Source organism: Lithobates pipiens, unplaced genomic scaffold (assembly GCF_037356315.1).
Source record: "Lithobates pipiens isolate NorthernLeopardFrog02 unplaced genomic scaffold, aLitPip1_a1.2 Scaffold_8, whole genome shotgun sequence".
In the NCBI taxonomy this organism is placed as follows: domain Eukaryota; kingdom Metazoa; phylum Chordata; class Amphibia; order Anura; family Ranidae; genus Lithobates; species Lithobates pipiens.
This window is the reverse complement of record NW_027507903.1, coordinates 511,111,794-511,129,265: the sequence shown is the minus strand read 5'-3', so window position 1 is coordinate 511,129,265 and position 17,472 is coordinate 511,111,794. Positions and strand designations below refer to the sequence as shown.

General features: G+C 47.6%; 1 protein-coding gene across 1 annotated transcript in view; it reads left to right on the top strand.

Moving 5' to 3' along the window:
- The first annotated feature begins 7,920 nt into the window (after nt 1-7,920).
- The window catches only part of ARHGAP8 (Rho GTPase activating protein 8), a 142,131-nt gene continuing 132,579 nt past the window's right edge, over nt 7,921-17,472 (top strand). The window contains exon 1 of the mRNA XM_077469371.1: nt 7,921-8,239. The gene's annotated coding sequence lies outside the window, so the exon portion shown is untranslated. The remainder of the gene's footprint in view (nt 8,240-17,472) is intronic.

Here is a 17,472-nt window from a genome sequence, read left to right as displayed (position 1 = left end):
TCCCAGTCTCTGGGAACGCGTTGCACAGACCTTTCTGCAAGGCCTCCCGGAGATGTCTCATCCTCTGCTCCCTCTGCGATGGCAAGATAAGGTCGGCAACCTTACCCTTGTACCGTGGATCAAGGAGAGTGGCCAGCCAGTAATGGTCCCTCTCCTTGATCTGAAGAATACGAGGATCCTTCTGCAGGCTTTGCAGGATCAGGGAGGCCATGCAGCGTAGGTTAGCTGAGGCATTCGGTCCGGAGTCCTCTGGGTCACTAAGGGCAACATGATCCGCAGCTACCTCCTCCCAGCCACGTACAAGTCCACGTGTTTCTTGGGACTGTAAATCATCCCTACAAGACTGCTGCTGATGATGCTGAGTGCCAGCCTCCACCTCCATGCTGACACAATCATCCTCCTCCTCCTCTTCCTCCTCCTCATCCTCTTCCTGTGTGATGGGTGGCACAGCAGGAACACTGTCTGGATAAAGGGGGCCTTGAGAGGCAAGGAAGTCCTCCTCTTCCTGCCTCTGTTCTGCCTCAAGTGCCCTGTCCATTTTTCCACGCAGCGTATGCTCCAAGAGGTGGACAAGAGGTACAGTGTCACTGATGCATGCACTGTCACTGCTCACCATCCTTGTGGCCTCCTCAAACGGTGACAGGACAGTGCATGCATCCCTGATCATGCCCCACTGGCGTGGTGAGAAAAAAACCGAGCTCCCCTGACCCTGTCCTGGTGCCGTAGTCGCACAGGGTGGGCATGTCACATATAAGGCGGTTCTTGGGCAGGTTCAACTCCTTTTGGAGCTCAGCCAGCCGAGCACAGGCATTAAATGATCGGCGGAAATGCACACAGACTTTCCTGGCCTGCTTCAGGACATCCTGTAAGCCGGGGTACCTGCCCAAGGACCGCTGCACCACCAGGTTAAGGACGTGAGCTACACAGGGCACATGGGTCAGTTGTCCCTGTCGGAAGGGCGGAGAGGAGGTTGGTGCTATTGTCGCATACCACCATTCCTGGCTTAAGCTGGCGTGGCGTCAACCACCTCTCGGCCTGCCCCTGCAGAGCTGACAAAACATCCGCCCCAGTGTGGCTCCTGTCCCCCAAACAAACCAGCGCAAGCAAGGCATGGCATCGTTTTGCCTGCGTACTTGCGTAGCCCCTTGAATGCCTACGGAGCACCGCTGGTTCAGAGGACAGAGCACTGGAAGAGGCCATGGAGGAAGAAGAAGAGGAGGGGGTGGAGGAGAGAGGTATGTCACAACCAGTAGTAGCATTTTGGAGGCGTGGTGGCAGAACAACCTCCAACACTACTGCACCTTGCCCTGCATCCTTCCCAGCTGCCAGAAGAGTGACCCAATGGGCCGTGAAAGATAGGTAATGTCCCTGTCCATGCCTGCTGGACCATGAGTCAGCGGTAATATGCACCTTACCACTGACTGCCCTGTCCAGCGAGGCAAGGACATTGCCTTCCACGTGCCGGTAGAGAGCCGGAATCGCCTTCCGTGAGAAAAAGTGGCGTTTGGGGACCTGCCTCACGGAAGGGGGCCGAGTCTACCAACTGAAAAGGCAGCAGTTGAAGTGCTAGCAATTTAGCCAAGCTAGCATTCAACCGCTGGGCATGTGGATGGCTGGGAGTGAACTTCTTTTGACGGTCCAGCAGCTGGGGCAGGGAAATTTGCCTGCTACAATCAAACGTGGGTGTACTGCTAGCAGAGTGCCCGCAAGTACTTGGCTGTGACACACCTAATTTTACACCTTCATTCCTCTCAGTGCAGGTTTCAGAGAGGACTGAAGGTCTAGTGGGGTTGGAGATCCCAACTGATGAGGAGCAATGAGAGGTCTGGTTTGTTCTTTGGTGTGGGTCTTTAAGGTACACTTGCCAATGAGCTGCATGGCAGGTCAACATATGTCTGGTCAAGTATGTGGTGCCCAAGCGGCTGATGTTTTGGCCACGCGAGATACGCTTGAAACATATGTTGCAAATAGCAGCGGTGCGATCTGATGCACTTGTCTCAAAAAAGGGCCACATCAAAGAACTTTTGGAATAACTCGCAGAGGCAGCGCCCTGCACAGGCGGAGCTCTGCGGTGTGATTCGGTCGGTGTGCTGCCCCTAAGCTGGCCCCCTGGGGTGCACCCTGCCTCGTTGGAAATGTGCCTCCTCCTCCTCTCTCCTATCAGGCACCCATGTGGAGTCAGTGACCTCATCATCCCCTCCCTCTTCATCACTGGAGAAAACCTGGCAGTATGCTGCAGCTGGTGGAACATGACTGCCAGATCGCTGTCCTTCTTGAGCATCCCCTCTCTCTGCGCTCACGCTACTGCCTTCCTCTAGCTGGGTATCATCATCAGAGCTTTCAACACGCTGGGCATCCTCCTGGAGCATGTACCCAACACTGTGCTCAAACAGTTTGGGGGACTCCTCAGGAGGACATGGTGGGTCTAGGAGAGGAGTGACTGATGATGACTTGCTTGCCCTCTTTTATTGGCTCGTGACTGTCTGCCTCTCCTTGTTGGCCTTCTAGACATAGTAATGGCCTGCAGGGAGATGGGAAAATCAGCAATTGGGTAGTGTATATTGTGCTGGAGGCACGCAACACCCACTAACTCCTGCAGATGCCTGTATGAGAGAACACGAGCAATAAAGGGTAGATACAGGTGTATACTGTGCTGTGCTGAAGGCACACAACACCCACTAACTACTGCAGATGCCTGTATGAGAGTACACCAGCAATAAAGGGTAGATACAGGTGTATACTGCGCTGGAGGCACACAACACCCACACCCACTAACTCCTGCAGATGCCTGAGAAAAGAACACACTGTCCCTGCCTATGCTGCTCTTTCCCTGCACGCCGGAACACACTACACAAGGCTGCCGCGCTGGCGTCCTTATATAGTGTGGGGCGTGTACTAAACCCCCCTGAGCTATAATTGGCCACAGGCAATTATTGCTCTCTTCGCTGCCGAATTGCTGTGATTGGCCAAGTATGTGGGGTCACAGTGCATGCTTGGCCAATCATGAGCCAGCAATGCACTGCAATAGCTCAGTGCTTTGTGGGCCATGAGCGACACACGAATTTGGTGCGAACGGCCCATAACGTTCGGTATGCGAACAGCCGATGTTTGAGTCGAACATACGTTCGACTCGAACATCAAGCTCATCCCTAGTCAGAAAGCAGGTGCTAACTCTGGATGATGGCTAAACAAAGATGGCTCCTAGAGAGAAGAGCAGATGAAGGTATTACCAAGGGGAGTACCGAGATCTCTGAACAGTAGTAAATATCTGGAAGTATTACGCAGACACATTATTTAGTACGCTGTGCTTGAGATGAACAAATCCACTTAAAAAAAAAAAAAGTGTACCTAAAATAATTTCCCTTTGGATTATAGCTATATTTACTCATTAATATTATTCTAAATGGATGACTTTACATCTGTTTGAAAATTGGTCTTTTACTAAGATGAAGGCTTTGGACCAGGTTGCGTTTGAACTGAATTCGCTTCCCTGTGATGTCACCAGCTCTGCCGTGTAGTGAACACTTTGATCTCTGACTAATGTAAAAATTGAGGATGGGAGAAGGTAGATAGAGGGCTTTATACATTTCAACGTTTTTGGACATCAAAGCACAGCTCAGCCCTGGGAGCTGCCTGTTTTTTTTTGGACATCTTTGTACAAGGGTTTGCCTGCTAGTTCTTGTAACAGGAGAAGACGCAGTGATTACACTATAATGTCAATGCGATGGCTGGAAACCAGTTTCTGAATTAAAAAAACATCAGTCTCACTTTGTTAACTCCTACCCATCCTTTCCCAGTGTTCCTCTAAGTAGGTTTCAATGTCGGGAGATGGGGTGGTCTTCCCAATCTGGCTCTCACGGTGATCACATGATCGGGAGCCCATCCCATGGTTCCAGGTCATTACAAGAAAACAAGAACTGTCTGACAGTGCGGCCACTGTGCTGGGATTATGTTGTCAGCACAGAAACCTTGGTCCCCATCAGGGCTGGGACAAGGGGTTGGCAGGAGGGGCGTCTGCCCCTGGCGCAGTGGTCTATTGCAGGGGTAGGGGGCACCCTGACCCTAATCCTAAGGGAAAGGGAGGCGCAGTTTGGCATGGTCCCCATGGATGCATATAAGCAGTGTGTAGGCGTTAAAGCCTGCCCACACTGCTGCTGCACATACTGTATGCATTACTTGGTCGGTAAGTGGTTAAATTGAAAACGACAGGTCAGCCCCTTTCACATGGGCTTTTGATAGCTACTACAAGTGGTCCAGATTGTCCACTGTCGTAACCATCAGAAAACCCGCCCTGGGGAATTTAATGCAACCATCTCTGTTATGTATCTAGCACCCCCTAGCTAGTGTGTTAGATTTTTTTGTTCTTAGTGTAGATAAAATGTTCAGGCTTGGCTGCCAGACAAGTTTTTTATCTGGGTCTGGGCAGAGACACAGGGAGGGCTGGTATGACTCAGCAGGCAGCATCTATGGTACTTTTCCCTACTTCTGGAACTTGCTGGAAACTTCCAGAACAATGGGCGATAGGCTAGGAGGAGCTGCCTGAAGTATTCATGAGGGCCCTGACCAATCCCCAACAGATGGGTTGGCAGGGGGCATGCCCCCTCAAATACTCAGGGTCAGCCCAGCTGGGGCAGTGGCATTCGGGTGGAAGATGGAGTGTTAGGAGGCTTTCGGAAACCCCTGAGTGTAACCCCCTAGTCTGAGGGGTGACCCTGGGCCTGGGCACGAAAGGGACCCTCTTTATGACACACAGAGGTGTCCTGACCAGTGCCACAGGAGTAGGTGTGAGGACAGCAGGAGAAGAGCACTGTCAGGCAAATCTCCAGGGAGGAAGACAGCCAGGTGGGCTGGTGAGTGATACAGTCGGGGAGGACTGAGAGACATCCTGAGAGGACTGGGTGAGAGCAGTCTGAGATGGATACAGTCAGTCTGGTAGGACTGGAGAAGTTAAGCCAAGGGGGCTGGAGAAAGGGTCAGCTGCAGCCAGGTGGGCTGGAAGTGCCTGAAGAGGTGGTGCTGGGATCGGTAGCCACAGAAGGACAGCTGGGCACTAATACTTTGCTACACTACCAAAGGTGCCTGGGGTCCCTGCCTGTAAAGGGCATTTTCTACTAAACTGACTGAGCCTTGTAGTCAGATAACCTTACAGTGTGCCAACTGGTCTTGGGAGTTGTAGTGCTTGAAGCAAGTATTGTGCTGGAGGAAGCTGAGCAGTATAAATATCCTGTACAGAAGAAGTTGCCCCTGAAAAGTTTTACTGAAGTCAAGTGGGCATCCCATATTACCCTTTTCCCCATCCAAGTTAAACCTCCTAATAAAAATACAAAACAAAGCACTGGATTGTTCCTTGCCTCAAGTGTTCTGTGAAAATGCAGTGTGCCTGGTTGTGCAGGGTGGGGGATCCCTTTAAACTTGGGGCTCCTTAGGGTGTGTGCTACATGTAGACAGCAAGTGGGTTCAAAAAGGCTACAGAAGATAAGCAGCACTGGGTAACAAAAGGATGAAAGGTGAAAGCAAATATTTTATTTATAAATATGACAATTGTTCATAACACACAATGCTTTAGCAAACTTTGCACCTCTGTAATCAATAACATACCATGGAAAAAGAATTTGAGCATTTATTATCAGCCTCTTGCAGTGATTGTTCAGCAGGGTTAGAGAGTGAGGGGAAGAAGCAATACAAGGAATCAACTGGTTATTTTCTGCCAACAAGAAGCATGCTGATAGGAGGAGAGAGAGCAGAGCAACTGAGAAGGGAACTCACCACTGTGCTGCTTCTCTTTCAATGTCCAGTCACAGGCTGGGAGAGGGTCCACGATGGGCTCAGGAGAAGTGGGATGAATAATGGAGGCCATCAAACTAGGAACATCTAGTAACAACAATAAGTATTGCAGGAAAAATCTCAGCAAAAGCTGGTTTGGTTATTTTATCTTTATCATATTTATCATATGTTCTATGGAATTGTGCTATAAGTTAGTAAAAGTTATTTTAACAATAGCAGCAACAAATTCCGTGAAACATACAAAATAATTTATAGCATAATAGGCTCAATGCACAAGCTTAAAGAGAATGTAAACTCTTGAAAAAAAAAAAAAAATTCCCTCCCCTGCAGTAGTAAAGGCATAATGTGCTAGTATGCATCGCATACTAGCACATTATGTGACACTTACCTGGTGAAATGGTGACTTGACAAGTTTTACCTGAGTAAATAAAATTATAAGTACACATCCAAAATCTCCTGACTTTTGGGCAGATCCACCAGGTGTGGAACATCGTATCCTCCCTGCCACATCCTCTAAAGCACGGTGGGGAGGCTCCTGGGACCCAAGATGTCACTCTCACTGGCACCATATACCATCTACGGAAGACTTTATAGTTTGCTTTGCCTACTGTCTATTTTTGAATATGCATCATTCATTCACAAGATTAGAAATGAGCTCCAACATTCTTCAAACTCATCTCCAACCCGATCTCCCATTGTCTTGTACTTCAATGAGCTTCGGCCCAGCTGCGGGGCAGGGATTGACCAGGACCAAAGCTCCCTGGAATACAAAATGCAGGTGCTAGAAGTTCAGGTTACAGAGTTCAGAGGATGCCCAAGCTCATCTCTACACAGGATCTGTGAATGGAAAGACAAGTCTCATCTGCTTTGCGGACTTTGTAGACATCAATGAAGCAAAAATGTGGTAACCGGCGGCGGGCGGTCCATAAGGGGTGCAGGGGCGCCACCCCCCCAATCTCAATGCGGGGTGCCAAACGCATAGATTTCTAAGAGGTTTTTTTTGTTGTTTTTTTTAGATGAAGCACATGCTTAGAGCCTGAGGCTAGAATTGGCTTCAAAAAGGTTGGGCTTGGGGCGGAGAGCACCCTGCCCTGAGTTCACCCACTTGTGACATTAGCGAATCAATATTTGCTGTTGTCTTCTGGCTTCTCCTCCTGGCCAATCAGGACAGGAAGCAGGCCTTAAGATCGCATTGACAGAGAGGGGAAGCCGCAACCTGGATGGGGTAAGTGCGGACATGGCAGGGGGTTTGTGCCCCCCCCCCCAATAAATGGAGCACCAGCCGCCACTAGTGGTAACATCACCACACTTGTAGTCCACTGTTTACTTCCTCCAGCCCCATAAGAGTAACATATGCCCCATAACATAAGGACTAGACATGTGCGATTCGTTTCGTACGAATTTCCGGAAATTTGTACGAATCCGAAATACGAACTTTTATGCATACGAATTGTGTACGAAATACCAAATTTTTGTTTATGAATTTTGGATCCAAATTCATAACAAAATTTGTAATTAATTTCTCGTTAACAAACCTAAAAGGTAAAACCCCAGGAAGTCAGCATAGCACAGGGATGGTGGGAACCCTATGGGGAATTTCTATGCTTACGAATTTTATAGGAAATCTCCGATCCAAATGAACAGAATTGTGACTGGTGTTTTGTTCACCAATCAGAGGAAGTCAGCACAGGGATGGTGGGAACCCCTCATAATGGGCACAGCGGGTGTACACTCAGACCCGGGAACTCAGCACAGGGATGGTGGGAACCCCTCATAATGATAAATTCATCATAACAAACTTTCGTTATTTTTAATGAAAAGTTTACGAATCTAACGAAAATTTGTATTTCGTACGAATCCAAATTTAATTTCGTACACGAATTACGAATTTACGTTTTTTCCCCGCACAAAACGAAATACATTTTTTCACTGCGCCCATGTCTAATAAAGGACCAGGGGCTGATATGTAAACATTGCACCCCCTCTGCAGCTCCAATGCATCAAATTATTAAATGCAAATGATTTAATTCATCAATGTGTATGCATTTATTCACATTTCACAACAAAAGTTGACTGTGCCTTTAAACAATGTCAATACGTGAGTCTCAGAAGCGTCTGTGTGAGGAGAGAGGAAATGTACATTTTCCTGGAGCACAACTCTGGGTGAAAGGAATGCAGGTTGAGTGGGAGGCTTTCATTTTCACCTTGGTTTTTTTTAACTCCTGTTGTGTGCTCCAGCCCCGCCTAAATGATAGCCACATACTGTCTGAACAAAAGAGGCTTAAATAGTTTCTTAGATATCCTGTGTGTAGCAGAGCCACCTGGGTGTAATCTCTGAGACTGAAAGGGACAGTGACCGAGAGCAGCCACATTGTGGATCCTGGATATAGGCTCAGGACGTGGGGACACAACTGCCGGAGAACCAACCAGGAAGTAAGCGTGGACAAGTTTCAAGGTAACTGCAGCGTAGTATGAATGTGTGTAGATATAGTAAACAATCCCTGAGGACAGTTAACAGAAGCAGTTTCGCATTGAGCTGTGTTGTGATATGTCAAATGTGTTAACTAAACAGGAATGGGACATTTTGTATTAAACCACCTGGGACAACATAAGTAGAACACGACTAGTTGTATGCCCTAGGTTGAGTATACACCGGCATCAAAAAGAGAGATGCTTGATGCCAGAGGCAGACATACAATTTATGCAGATACATAAGGGCTTTCTGGAACAAAAGGGTCCACTAAAAAGTGTGCTTATTTGCTGAATGGGCTGAATACGGAACACAAAGTGTCACTATAGTGGCAGAGAGCACAGATGTGTGCATGAGTACAGTGGCAGAGAGCACAGAAGTGTGCATGGGTACATTAGCAGAGAGCATAGAAGGGTACAGTGGCAGCGAGCACAGAAGTGCGCATTGGTACAGTGGCAGCGAGCACAGAAGTGTTCAGTGGTACAGTGGCAGAGAGCACAGAAGTGCGCATTGGTATAGTGGCAGAGAGCACAGAAGTGCGCATTGGTATAGTGGCAGAGAGCACAGAAGTGCACTATGGCACAGTGGCAGAGAGCACAGAAGGGTACAGTAGCAGCGAGCACAGAAGTGTGCATTGGTACAGTGGCAAGAACCGAGGGGTACAGTGGGCACTGAAGTGCGCATTGGTACAGTGGCAGCAAGCACAGAGGGGTAGAGTGGCAGTGGGCACAAAAGTGTGCATTGGTACAGTGGCAGAGAGCACAGAAGTGTGCATTGGTATAATGGCAGAGCACACCGAAGTGCACATTGGTACAGTGGCAGAGAGCACAGAGGGGTGCAGTGGGCACAGAAGTGCGCATTGGTACAGTGGCAGAGAGCACAGAAGTGTGCATTGGTACAGTGGCAGAGAGCACAGAAGTGCGCATTGGTGCAGTGGCAGCAGAAACAAGTGGTGAAAGGATTAATTCTGCTTAGACCTGGACAATCAGTAGAATTCTTTTGGAGCTCTGGAAGCATTCAATGCAGACAAGAGAGTCATTGAATAAATGTTTGGTTTTAATGGTAAGAATCACATATTTATACAAATTATGGACAAAGAATATTGCACAACTTAAAGAGAAAGGAAGGAGGGAGAGAGGACAGAGTTCATCACGTAATGCATAATTCCTATACAAACATATAGCCTCTCAGACATAGTCTAAACTAGTATTTTAGCTGACCGGGGATATTATCTAAAAACATAATTTAACTATGTAATGCTGATGTTCTGACTTTGTCTGAAGACATCATTTCAAAACCAGTTTTTACCAGACCTTATCTATACTGTGATCATCCTGAAAAACAAGACCCTGAAATAATGATATTCCTCTGTCAGCTATTTTAAAGTTTTAGTCATATTAAAGGGGTTGTAAAGTAAAACATTTTATTTTTTTAAAATAACAAACATGTCATACTTACCTCCACTGTGCAGCTCGTTTTGCACAGAGTGGCCCCGAACCTGCTCTTCTGGGGTCCCTCGGCGGCTGTCTCTGCTGCCTCCCGCAGGTGCTTCTCACGTTAATGCGAGCTCCCTCACATTGGTGAGAAGCACTGCGGGCGCGCTCCCGTGATACAGCCGGCGGCTATAGCCGCTCGCTGTATCACAAGGCCCCGGCGCGCTGCGTCATTGGATGTGATTGACAGCAGCGCGAGCCAATGGCTGCGCTGCTTTCAATCCATCCACTCCAGTCAATCAGCGGCCAGGCTGAGCGGCGAAGAGGACGGCGGGGGTGAGCGCGGGATTTTCGAGGGGTCAGGTAAGTAAAACGGGGGGACTGGGGGCGCCGGCAGTGTGAGATGTTTTTTCACCTTAATGCATAGAATGCATTAAGGTGAAAAAACATTTACCTTTACAACCCCTTTAACTCTTTCTCCTCCTTCAAGTGGGATAGGTGAAAGAACAGCAGGGAGGATAGGATACGTCCGCAATGGTTAGTGGGGGGGGGGGGGGGGGGGTTGTGTGAAGGTGTGGCCAGAACTGCAGAATGAAATACTGAGGCCCTCTTTTTTTTTTATGCCATACCATTGAAGTGTGCAACTGCAGACAAGTTAATTTGTGTTGCAATAAAGTGATATTAAAGAGGAAGTAAACCCTGATGAGTTTACTTCCTCTTTCATTCCCTGCAAAGGCAAAGCATAATGGACTACTATGCATCACATAGTAGCCCATTATGTGTCACTTACCTGACACAGGAGCCAGCGATGTCACCGCTGTCCCCTGTAGTCCGGCGCATCCATCTTTTCGGTGGGGTCTCGCAGCTCCGCCGCTGTCATTCGGTGGAGTCGCGATGACGTCACTCCCGCGCATGCGCACGGGAGCCGACACGCGCGGCAGCTCCGTTGTTGGAAATGCCGCGCTCAGTGCGCCTGCGCGCCGTAGACAGCGGTGCCTGTCTTCGGGCAAATATCTCCTAAACCGTATAGGTTTAGGAGATATTTCTTGGACCTACAGGTAAGCCTTAATCTAGGCTTACCTGTAGGTCAAAGTGGTTTGTAAGGGTTTACAACCACTTTAAAGCCAATGCCTAAAATGTAATACTGTATATTGCAGCTTGCCAATCCTTAGATGTGGTGGCTGCATAAATTTTTTTTTTTCCCTCTGTTTTCACTGCCCCCACTCTAGATGAATGAGCACAGGGTGTACAGCAGCCAGCAGCATTGTCAGTCTGGGGGGAGATGGTATTGTTAAATGCACTAGCAGATTTTCATACAATAACCAATTGAACATTGCTCATATGTAATTATTAAGTGCACAAGTGTCCCCACAATAAGTTTCACAGCAGCCAGATGAACAAATTGAAGCCAAACTCCAGCTAATACTTTATAACCAATTGCAAAAAAAGTACCCCCTCCCCCCCTTTTTAGGAAAGTTTTACATGAATAAAAGCTGATCAATGTAAGCAAACAGTGTGGTAAGCTGCAATAAAAGAAATGTTTTATTTTGGGTTTAATACTGCTTTAAGGGTTACAGTTCAAAAATGTAAAAAGACATGCACCTTTTTTAAAGGCAGCACACCACAACGCAAGGCACATATGCTGTGGTGTGCTGCAGTGTTAGTCTGCTGGCACCTTCTATGTTACTGTTGTGGTGAGATGCACATTATTGCAAAGCATAGGTCTTAAGAAGGCCTGAACCCTATCGATACATTCCAATAACTTAATCTTAGTGACCCCTGTCCATATTCTAACTAAATTCCCTTTGCATTTACCTTATATCAACAGGTGGCATGGTCTAGGAGCCTACACTTTCCTGGAGACTAACAAGTAGAGAGCTTTTGTATTCAGGCCTAGTACACCTGGCACCCAGTACCCTGAATTCGTCCTGTCCCAGACCTCGACTCGACTCGACTCGACTCCACTCTCTGAAACTCCTTGCCTCCCAACACCCCTTGCACTGCACTAGGGTTGCCACCTCATCCCCTTAAACCCGACTGCATATTAATTACACAGTTTCTGCAACTGATTAGGTGGTAATTAAACTCAGTTGGTGCCTCATCTGCATTTAATTAGCCTCAGAACTTGTGTAATTCAAAGGTGTTTGGGTTTGAAGGGATGAGGTGGCAACTCTACACTGCACCACAACACCCAAGACACTACATCACCTTGACACTGAATGTTCCTGCCTCTCAGCACCCCAGACACTGTGGGGTTGATTTACAAAAGGAAAATAGACTGTACTTTGCAAAATGCAGTTGCTCCAGAGCTGTGTAAATGAGGTAAAGCTTCACTTTGCAAAGATTATCCAATCATGTGAAAAGAAGATAAAAAAAAGAGCATTTTTGCGTGCACATGATTGGATTATGGAAGTAGTGGAGCTTCTGCTCTGTAGTACCTGCTCTTCCAGAAGGCAACTGCCTATTTGCTGTTAGTAAATGAACCCCTGTGCTCTCTGCCCACTTCCTCTCTTTGGTGATATCACTTCCTCCCTAGTGCAGCCTGTAGAGGCCAAACTGTCCTCTAGCCTCAGGGGGCATTGTGTGCTTTCTTTGTTTTCTTGAAGGAAGGAGGTGCACGTTTTGGGGCTGAGAGGAAGAAGAAAGCCAAACACCAAGATGGCCACCTCCTCCTTTGCTACGGAGCCTTACCCATGCAGCAGCCATATTCTCGAAGACCAACGTCCAAAGGTCTTCTTTATTTCTTTTTTTATTTGATACTTTCAAATTCAACACCACTAATTATTTATTATTCCTCCTTTCTAAACGATTGAACCCTCTATATTATTTTGAGCATCTCTCTAAAGCTGAAACTAAGGCCTCATGCACACACATCTTCCCTAGATGCCTTTCCTCCTGGCAGCAGCGTTTAGGCACAAAACACACTTGTTAACGTGTCTGGGTGCATTTAGGTGTGTCAAGCACTTGGGCGTTAATTCATTTCATTGGCCAGAATAATTTATTATTCTGGGCATTAAAATGAATACACGCTCAAGCACTTAATGAGCCTTGCGTTAACACACGTTTAGTGCGTCAAGTGTTTATTCTGCCAAAAAGCTGCAATTACTGTATGTGCTGGCAGGGGGGGTTGTGCATGGACAAACAGACACAAATGGAGGCATGTTTAGAAGCAGAGAAAAAAAACAGTGCCCTAAACAGCAGTGTTAAAAACATCCAGTGTACATGAGGCTTAGGAGGGAAACTAAAACCCCATTTTACTTCCTGTATTCTTCTTTTACACTAAGGGCTTGTTCACATCATGTCCATACCTAACCACTGTCCCAAAAATACCAACAACCCCCATCCCCCCCACCCCCCTCGTCGATCCCTCCTCCCCCCTGTCGCTCGCTTGTCTGTCCGCCCACCAGCCGTACTTACCCCATCTAGGTCGCGGGCAGCTTCAGATCCTTCCTGCATCTCCTCCTCCTTGGCGGCTTCCTCCTAGGCAGCCAATATGGTCGCTTCTCCTCTTAGCTGCTTGCTGATTGCCCGGGAGGAGAATCAGGAAGACAATAGCAAAAGCCTCTGGCTCTAATCATGTGCTTCGAACAAAAAAACAAAACATTGTTGGAATCCATGCGTCTGGTGCCCTGCATGTAGATTAGGAGACGGATGCATGGATTAGGGGGACGGCGCCCCTGTACACCATATGGATGGGCCGCCACTGCTCCCAGTACAAAGTCACTTCTCTTCAAGCATATACCTCCCCAGTACAGATCTCACCCTACAGCCACAAATCCCTACTTAGTACAAATTTAGCCTCACAGCCCTAAACCCCCTCAACATGGACCCCTCTTCCAGCACCTCCTGTATATTATACAGTCTTGACCCCTGCATTCTATGCATTACACACTTATAATCCCTGCTTTCTGTGCATAATGCACTCCTAACCCCTACACTCTCTGCCATACCAACTCTTGATCCTTGTTTTCTGTGCATTTCCCAGTTCTGACCCTTGCATTCTGTGCAATATGCACTCCTGAGACCTTCACTTTCTGTATTATGCACACTGGACCCATGCATACTGTGTGTTACACAATCCAAAGCCCTGCATAATAGACACTATAAGGGAGATTTACTAAAATTGGTGCATGCAGAATCTCGTACAGCTGTGCATAGCTGTGCATTCCTTAATGATTGCAGGTGAGCTATGGACAAGGAATTTGGAGGGGATGGGGGGGGGGGGGGGGGCAGGTGAGTTGTGGACAATGGCTTCAGGTGAGCTGTGGATAAAGGTGCATAGCAATCATCTTTCAACTTCAGCGTGTTCAATTAGTCTTTGACAATAAAACCTAGAAGCCAATTGGTTACCATGCACAGTTGCAACCAGATTCTGTCTGCACCAGTTTCAGTAAATCTCCCCCCATTATGCTCTACATTTCATACTCCTGACCACTGCACTCTGTATGCTGGGCATGATGTACTTCCAACCGTTGCACTCTTAAATACATTATATAGTCCTGAAATTCTTCTTTAAAGTGGTTTCAAAGGCTCAAGGCATTCTAAAGTCTCCATGCATTACAGTATAAAACCTTCTGAGTGCAGACCCCCCCCCCCTCCTTATACTTACCTGAGCCCCATTTTGATCCAGCAATGTGTATGAGAGCAGCGACTCTCTGGGGTCTCTCTCCCCTCACTGGCTCACACAGCAGCAGGAGGCGTTTCCCCCTGCTGCTGTCAATCACAGCCAATGAGGAGAGAGTGGGAGGCAGGGCGGAGCCACGCTCCATATTTGAATGGACACACAGAACGCAACTCTGGAATGAGCCAGCTTGAGTTTCACCATAGCAAGAGTTTTGCTATTGGGGGCACTCAGCAGGGGGGAGGAGCCAGGCAGGGGATGCAAGAAGAAGAGTATCAGGCTGCTCTGTCCAAAACCATTGCACAGAACAGGTAGGTAAAACAATAGTTTTTTGGAGGTTTTGTTTTTCAACCTTACTTTTAGAAAAACTTTAGGGTAAGTTTTGTGCAGAAAAAGATATGTAATGGAATCGTTTAATTTTTTTTTTTAATTGGTGTGCTGAGATTTGTATGTGTCTGTTGGTTTGTTGCTTGTGGCACAGTCATTAAAGCATATTTTGTGGTTAAAGGACTGTAGCATTATGTGTGTGTAGGTTTAATAGTTGCCACAGTACTCAGCAGAAAGGTCCGTGCCAAATGATGCTTTCTAAATATTTTATACTGAATGTGTTTGCTGTGCAATTGATGTTTATTGCTGTATTCTCTACAAGAGCTGCTGCTTTGTCACACTATAAATATACTGTACAGACTAAAGTTGTGGCTAGCTACACAAATGCATAAATAATTTTATTATTGAACAAAATCTTCTTCGATTTGTTTCTGTCCCTTATGATACATATTCTAGTGTCAAGTGGTATTCTTATCAAAGATGCTGCAGGTATATCGCCACGATCTGCGGCCTGCCCAGTGTGCCAGCACGCCGCTGTCTACGGCGCATGCGCCGTAGACAGCGGTGGCTGTCTTCGGGGTAAATATCTCCTAAACCGAATGGGTTAGGAGATATTTCTTGGACCTACAGGTAAGCCTTAATCTAGGCTTACCTGTAGGTCAAAGTTGGTTGTAAGGGTTTACAACCACTTTAAAGCACATCCATATGTTCATGTCCCCCTTTTTGCTGTAGTGGTTTTTGTAGTGGTGCGCTACATGTACCGCATTCTGCTCTGGTAAAAACTGTCCCTCTTTGTCAAGTTCAATATTTGGGAGGTCCTACGAATTTTTTGAGCCACAACTAATTTATATGCAAAAACACACGGTCGTTTGTGTAGTCTGGTGCTAGAGAGAATGCAATGAAAGAGCTTTTGAGAGGACGCAGGTGAGTTCTATACAAGTGACACAGGGTTTGCACGTGAGCTGTGGACAAGGGGTGCAGGTACAGTATCTCACAAAAGTGAGTACACCCCTCACATTTTTGTAAATATTTTATTATATCTTTTAATGGGACAACACTGAAGAAATGACACTTTGCTACAATGTAAAGTAGTGAGTGTACAGCTTGTATAACGCGCATGTGCGCCGTAGACAATGGCGCAGGTGCACTGAGCATGTCACTGACAGCTCTCGCGCACATGCGCCGGAGTGACGTCATCGCTTCTCCAGCCAGTCACAGCACTGGAGCAGCGATACCCGGAAGTCACTCTGGGTATCATGGCGGCGAGGGAGGACGTGGAGGGAGGGAGGGTCGCTTCGGGGGCTATGCATACTAGCTCATTATGCCTTTTGTCCTGCAGGGTTTTTTGTTTTTTTAAATTTAATTAGAGAGGGTTTACTTCCTCTTTAATGATTGCAGGTGAACTGTGGACAAGGAATTTGGGCAGGTGAGTTGTGGACAATGGCTTCAGGTGAGCTGTGGATAAAGGGTGCTGGTAAGCTGTGAATGAGGACTGTAGGTGGTGTAAACACGCTGTGGATAGTAGGAACAGGTGAGCTGTGGACTAGGGGTGCAGAGCCTAACCTTCTGGGCCCCAGTGCAAAAAAAAACATAGAGTCCTTCCCACTGATCCCAGGGCTCTTCACTTCCATCATAGGGCCAATTTATTATGGTCCCATAGCGTCCCACCATCCTGCTGAAAAGTGCAACCTTTGTGACCCTGGTAGTTCAGCCACTGGTGGGTGGCAGTTTTTTATTGTTGTTGTTTTATTTTTTATCAATTTTTTTTTTTTTTTTTTACCATTTTATTTTATTTATTATAGCCCGTTGGGGGGCTTTGGTGAAATATGTCTCACTTTTGAGACAGAGAAAGGGACTGAGGACAGATTTATTAGTCCCTTTCTCTGCAAACTCAGCTGCACAGAATGAATGAGCGGGAATAGCTCTGTGCAAAGCGTCCTGTTCATTCATAAACTAAAGCATATTAAACACAGTTTACTATGCCTCAGCTATGAATGAATAGCTGACTATTCTGTAAAATAGTGAAAAGACCTCTGTGCTACTAATGCCGCGTACACACATATCAGACTATCCGGCGGACTTAGTCTGGCGGACTGTCCGCCGGACTTTCCGAACGAGCTACCTGCCCACACTCAGTACTTTTGCGTGCCTCCAGGTAGCCGGGACCAGCAACGGAAGCGTCACTGGCCCCGTCACCTGGTATGGACTTAAAGGGAAATCCCTACGCTGAAAAAACGGCGTGGGGGTCCCCCCCAGGCCCATTTCAGACCCTTATCCGAGCACGATACCCGGCTGGCCAGGAAAGGGGGTGGGGAAGAGCGATCGCCCCCCCTACTAAGCTGTACCAGGCCGCGTGCCCTCAACATGGGGGGTGCCTTGGGGAAGGGGGGCCGCGTGACCCCCCCACCCCAAAGCACCATGTTGATGAGGACAAGGACCTCTTCCCGACAACCCTGGCCGTTGGTTGTCAGGGTCTGCGGGTGGGGGGCTTATCGGAATCCGTGAGCCCCCTTTAATAAGGGGGCCCCCGGATCCCGGCCCCCCACCCTATGTGAATGAGTATGGGGTACAATGTACCCCTACCCATTCACCTGTGAAAAAAAAAAAAAAAAAACACAATACACAAGGGTTAAAATAGTTTATTGCACAGCTCCGGGGGTCTTTTTCCGTATTCGGGGGTCTTCTCGCCGGACTCCTCCGCTATCTTCTGCTAGCTCTTTTACTAGCGGAGGAGCCCGGCTTTCTTCTTCGCCGCCGCCCTCTTCTTCCGACTTCGGGGGTATTGTCCCCCTCTTCGATTCTTCTTGCCGGGCCACCGCGCCTTCTTCTAGCTCTTT